The 6,651-nt window shown below is 47.9% G+C and overlaps 1 pseudogene; it reads left to right on the top strand.

Moving 5' to 3' along the window:
• The first annotated feature begins 207 nt into the window (after positions 1-207).
• On the top strand, positions 208-1,877 carry LOC108405238 (centromere protein V-like protein 3; annotated as a pseudogene).
• Positions 1,878-6,651: the final 4,774 nt, after the last annotated feature.

The raw sequence follows: 6,651 nt of genomic DNA, 5'->3' as shown, positions 1-6,651 counted from the left end.
TCCCTCCTATTGGTGCACATGGGTCTTTCTCTGTGTTCCAGAGCCAACTGTTCTTACCCCTGTAGAGCAAACTGTTTTGGTTATTATATTTTTGTACAAGCGACCCTAACAGATTGTAAGTGCTTTGGAAAGCCTGATCCATCTCCACATCTTCAGAGTCCAGCACAGTGCTTAGTGCCTAGCAAGTGCTCGCTAAATAATTGCCTTATGACTGCAATTCAGGCTAGTAAAATCTGTTTTGATAGAGTCAGAGGAATGGTCTCTTTACATCACATTCAATAAGCGGTCAATCGGGTTGATGCAATGAGGCTGCTGACTAACTAGGAAACGAGGGGCGGTGGGCACTCGCTTGGAAGGCTGCGGGAGCCTTGGGCAGAGTGGGGGGCGGTGCAAATGCTCGCCGCGGGGGCGAAGGCGGCCTGGGGAGCCTCGCGGTGGGGAGGCGGCCGGCGGCGGCCAGGAGTGATGTGGCCAGGCTGCGTCGGAAGCGCTGGTGGCAGCGGGCCCGGGAGGCGAGCTCCTGAGCGCCGCGGCCATCCCCGCAGCCGCCGGCGCCCGCAGCAGCCCCCAGTGAGATGGACCTGGGAGCGCAGTGGGAGCGCTGGGAGACGTCCAGTAAGAGGCAGGGCCTCAGCCGCGCAAGGAGCCGCCAAGTTCCTGCTGGACACCTTCGAGTACCTGGACCTGGTGTATCACATCGGGGGCTGCCACTGCGGCGCGGTCCGCTTCGCGGTCTGGGTCCCTGAAAACCTGCGCATGGTGGATTGCAGCTGCTGACTGTGCAGGAAGAAGCAGCACCGACACTTCCTCGTCCCGGCCTCGCGCTTCACGCTGCTCCTAGGCGCCGAGAGCCTCGTCACCTATCGATCCCACTCGCACCCGGCGCTGCACAGCTTCTGCAGCAGGTGGGGAGCGCAGATTTTCCACGCGTCGGTCTCCGACCCCAGGGTTTATGGCGTCGCCCCCAGTGCCTGGACGCGGGCACCGTGCGCAGCGTGGTCATTGAGGAGGTCGATGGTGGCAACTGGGGGAAGGAGGTCCCCAAAGAGTACAAGGCCATCCAGAACGTTTACCCCGAGTGAGCCCCTGCCTCCCCTCCAGGGCCTGGTGCTGCAGCAGGCCTGCTACGTGCCCAAGTGCCCCTCGAGGGAGCCACCTCAGTGCTTGTGAAAGGATCATTGTGTGAAAGAGGTCTCTTTCTGGGCTGGTGAACCTGTCATGTCTCTCCAAGCTTCTAGCCTTTCCCTTTAGTGATTTCGAACAGGTTTGCTTATAATCAAAACTGAGCTCACATTTGTCTGTGGACAACGGTAGGCTCCCAATGCAATAAGCAAGTAGGGTCTCCACTTTTCAAGTCCTCTTTTACAGCACTCAGTTTTATTATTCTCCTTACAGTTTTCACAAATCATTGGCAGATAATTCACATATACTGTACGCTTATGGTGCTCTTGTGAACAGGATTGTTTTTAACAGTTGCATCTGGTATATAGGACATTACATTCAAACAGTTTTGTAGACATTTCTTAGGACAAGTTCTATTAATTATCTGTGTGTGTGTGTGTGTGTGATGTATGCACTCCACATTTTTGGTACTTAGAGATATGCATCATTTTGAGCCACATTGTTTATTTAATGTGTTTTTATAGCATATGTTTAAGATTTATTAGTGTTGCATACCTCATTGTGCTTATTTTTCCAATGAAGTTGGCATTTTGTGTAGTTTTGTTTTAGAAATTCCCTCTGGGTAGGGGGACCGAGGAGACAGAAGAATGAGGAAGATATCTGTGTACTGTATGCACTCTCTGATGTTTTGAATTTGCTGTCTTGTACATGTGTTAAGTATTCAGAAATAAGGTATTCAGAAATAAATCCTTATTAAGTAGAAAAGTATGTATTTCTATATTGTGTATTATAAAATCATTATTTTTATGTAATTTCTTGATACCTGAGATTTTTATCCAACAATTGGTGGGGTGCCTTTTTGTGTTAAATAATAATATATAAATATCATGGTCTAATAGCTTAACAGGATATAAAAATGTGGATCTCCATAACTTATTCAAGCAGTGTCTTCTAATGTTTTTTTCCCCAGCTTTGACTATAATAGTAATATTTCAAAAGAATCAAGTAAAAATAAACACCTTCAATGCTCTCTCATTTGGATGAAAGGGCATGCAGCTCTTTCCATCTGTCTTTTTATTGCTGTCTGTCTCTCTTATGTACATATTTTCATTAGATGTGCATATAATATGCATTGAATTATATAACTTGATTTATCCATCAACAGATTTAAAACCAATTAAGGAGGTATGAAATAACATGACTGTGCTATCACACAGAGAAGTTATCATCCTTCAGTTCCTACCCCTCATTTTCCATTATCTCCCACACCAGACTAGAGGGAAGGAATTTAAGTCCTGGCTTCTCTAACATAACCTCCAGTTATTTGGAATGGCTTGATTCAGTTATTCACCCCTTCAGAGGTTGATCTGAGGTAGAAAATGGGGAGAGGGGAAGGGAGAACATGAATATGCATGTATGCTCCAGAACTTTCAGTTATGTTAGTGATCAGAAAATACCATTTGCACCTAGAATTACACCTATATGTTACTCCGTTGTATGGATGGGGTCCAGATAGAGGAAAAGAAAATGGCTCAACTCTCCATACTTCTGCCATGCTTGTGTTTCTTTACAAAGAAATGTGGGTATATATTATTTTTCTCTTTTTCTAACAGTGACTTTTCTTTCAAAATGAGTACTATTTTCTGCTTCTCAATGCTAGGAGTTTATTGGGCTAAAAACTCATGTTCAAGAGTTTCAGACAGCATAGTTAACCCAGCATACAATTTATGGGACCTAAGCTTGTTTCCATGGGTGAGAATGCAGGGGAAAGTTGTGTCTGTGAAAAGGAATGGAGAGAAGGGTAGAACCTGAGGCTGGACAAGGTGTTGGGGAAAGGGGAACTTTGTCAGCTGCCTTGGGATGGTATTGGAAAAGGTTGACCTGTGAGCTGGACCCCAGCCATCAGAGGCTCTTCACCTCCTCCCCTATCCTTGTAATGTGGGTTCTGCCTGCCTTCCCCACTCCCAGAGGCTGCCTTAAGGACATAGTCTTGAAATAGTGATGTGGTGTTGAGACCATCAGGACTGTAAATGTGACTGAATCCAGTTAAGGCCTCTGTATAAACTTCTGAGATTTGGTGGAGGGGCTGGGGAGATGCTACTCATCTTGTGGCTGCTCAAGTCAAGCCTTATATATAAGTTCCCTCGCTTATTAAACCTGCCACCTACCAATCTGGAATGGCCTGCCTCTTTCCTGCCTGCGCATAAGGGAGCTAGTTTGACACCACACCTGGGAGGCTCCTGAGGAGCTTGCTGGACAACAATTGACTGCTCAGCCAGGAGACTGAAAAAATGGGTCTTGCAAAAGAGGTATCTGCAGGGGAAATATCAAGTTGGCCATCCACTTCTGTGTGGAGAGGGGTGGCTTATACAAGCCTCTTAAGTTTCCTCGCCTTGGCAAAAAAGCATCCATGGGGGAACCCCAAGTTGCCCAATACTTCCATGTGGGGAGGGGTGGTCCATATGTCAGATGCATGTGAACCACTGTGTGAGTATGAGGGCACCCTGTAAATACTGGCTGCTATAAAGTGCCTACTTGGGAAACTGCATATAGCAGACTGTGGTAAAGACAACCCCTGGGAAAGTGATGAGAGTGAAGAGGAGGGTGTTGTGGTGAATGACAGTGAAACAGACTAAATGCCCCGGGCCCTTCAACCCCCAATACAAAGGAAAGCAAAACAGCAGCCTCACCAGTGGGCAGTTCCCAGTTCAGGAAACATTCACAATGAGAGAACATACTCCCCTTGAGCTTGTTGATAGAGCTGCCAAGTTCCAGCAAAAGGCCAGGGAAAGTATCCAGGCATGGTTAATGTGGCTGTATGATATGGGGGCCAATGGCATTTCTGTGACTAGGCAGGAGGCAGAGAAAATGAGCACCATTACCACATGCCTGCCCTCCTGCAGCACCTGCATGGCACTCGGTGGTGGGGGGGGGTTCAAGGTACTCACTCCTTATACCTGTATTATTCTAGCCTATAGGGAGGCTTGGCCCAATGAAGGGGATCTCCCTGGGCAAGCAGAACACTGGAAATTTATAGAAGAAGTACAACAAATTCTTAGAGACCTGGAAATGGAATGCAGCCCTGTTTTTGAAGGCCCTAATCAGGTCACATTCACTGCAGGAATAAACACTAAGATTATCTGGTCTGCCCCCAGCACGGCATATGGGACACTGATATTCATGCTGAGCCCAGTTGTGAGACAGGACATTTATGATGTTGGGCAATCCATTGCAGATCTGGAGAAAACTGACAAATCTTGGAAGTGAATATGGGTGAAGGGAAAGAAAGACTCAAGACAGAGAGGGAGGTGAGAAAGGCTTAAAATCTGCCCCATCTTCCCCACCATTCATATGCCCCACATACTCCAGAAGAGGCCTCAATCTTATAGCCCTTTTCAGGATGGGTGCCTCCTACACACTGTGTATAGGATGTAGGTAAAGATTGTCTCCAAGTGAGGGCCATTGGAGACAATCAGAGGCCTCACGTTGAGCTCACTACTCACTGGTCCTCCAGAAATAAACAGAAGCTGATTGCTCATGGCTGATGATGGTGGACTACCAAAAACTGAACAAGACAGTGCCCCTCATCCATGAGGCTGTGCCCAACCTTCCCACCATCTCAGATACATTGACCTTGGTCCCGGGAGTGTACCATGCTGTGCTGGATTAGCAAATGCCTTTTCCATCATGCCCCTGTTCACTGTGTCACAAGATCAACTTGTCTTCATGTGGGAGGGACAATGAACCTTTCACGTGCTTCCCCAAGGCTACCTGCCCAGCCCCGCCATGTGTCTTGGGTTGGAAGATGGGGACTGCCCCTGTTCTCCTTCCCCACATCAGTAAAATGGGCCTATTATGTTGATGATATTTTAGCATGTGAAGATTTGTCTCTGCTACAAGACAACCTGCATCATTTTCTGGAACATCTGCAAGGAAAATTATGGGCAATTGGGCAGAGAACCCACAGAGGTTTCAAGACCCAGGCACTACCAGAAGATTTTGCGAGTTATTTCATTGAGTAAGATGCATGTTTTTCCTAATAGTGTGACTGATAAGGTGCAAGCCTATCCAACTCGCAAAATGTGTAAGAGGTGCAAGCCTTTGTATGGATTTTGGGGTGAGGAGAACTTTTATTCCCACATGGCCCACTGCCTCTGTCCCTTTTACTTCCTGGTAAAGAAAGGGCACGTGTGGGAATGGGGATCAGGACAGCAAGCTGCCTTTGAAAGGCAAAAATACTAGTGAAGCAGACTGAAGCTCCAGGCATCTCCCAGGCAGAGCTACCATTTGAGTTAGATGCATCTGTGACTCCAGAATCACGAGTTGGGCACTGCGGCAGAGACGATAGAAGGGAGCATGCCTCCTAGGATTTTGGTCCCAGCTCTGGAAGGAGACAGAAACCTGATAAGAGCCCCTCGAGCACAGCTCCTAGCAGCGTTCACAGTGCTCCTCTAGGTAGAGCCTCTCCCAAGGCGGCCAGTGCAGCAGCCAGTGGGCTGAGCTCAGAGAGGTCAGACTGGTGATCACTCATGAGCCCTGGCCGTTAACCCTTTGCACTGACAGTCGGGCTGTTCCAAAGGGATTAACCTTATGGCTTGGACAATAGGAAGCTGTGGGGTGGACGGTCATGAAGAAGCCCTTCTGGGGTCAGGGTGTGTGGGGGGATGAAGGGGACAGCCTTTGTCTTCTCACATGTTTGAAGGCAGAATGGGAAAGTACCTTCCCCCATGTCTGAACGCAGCATGGGAAAGCACCACCTTGAGAATGACTGGTGCAGTCCTTGGAAGTTATCTGCCCACAAAAACATATCTTGTCCTTGAAGACGAGCCAAGATGCCTCACTCTGAAAATAGGGAGACCTTAAGGATGTGTGAAAACACTGCCCCTGCTTACCAGGCAGCTTCTAAGAAAATCAACAAGGTGCTCTGGCCTGCCCCCCAGAGAAGGGAAAGATGAGTATAGCACTTGGCTGAGGTCCGAGAAAGGCAGTATAAAAATAAAGGTGCTGTGCCAGATCGGGGCTGCAGCCATTGTCTGTCTGTCTGTGTTGTCTGTGTTATTTGTTTTCTCATGTCACCCAAAGAAAATGTGTGGCACACTAAGGGGGATGTTTGGGTCCACCAGCAGGAGTCTGAGGCACACCTCACTGTTTACAGTGTCCTGGCTCATAAGACACTGACAGCCCCTGGAAATCAGGAACTGATGTCCTAACTCAGTTACTAGCCCTAGCAACTGACCCTTCAGTAGATACAGCAGATTGGATGCATAGGAAGAGTGGCCATCATTCCACCCAGGTGAAATGGTGTATTGCTAAGGATGCCTGATTGCCCTTGAAATACAGTGACACAGTCAATGAAGTAACAGCATATCTTGGGTGTTCTAAATAACTCCCAGAGTAACTACCAAGGAGTCTGGGGTCACCCACTGGAGTCCCCAGCCAGTGAGGGATTGGCAAATTGATTATATTGGTCCTTTCCCTCTAAGTGTGGGCTCTAAATATGCCCTGGTTTGTGTGAACACTGCATTTGAC

This window comes from Manis javanica, chromosome X (assembly GCF_040802235.1).
Source record: "Manis javanica isolate MJ-LG chromosome X, MJ_LKY, whole genome shotgun sequence".
Classification (NCBI taxonomy): Eukaryota; Metazoa; Chordata; class Mammalia; order Pholidota; family Manidae; genus Manis; species Manis javanica.
This window is presented reverse-complemented; position numbering and strand designations above follow the sequence as displayed.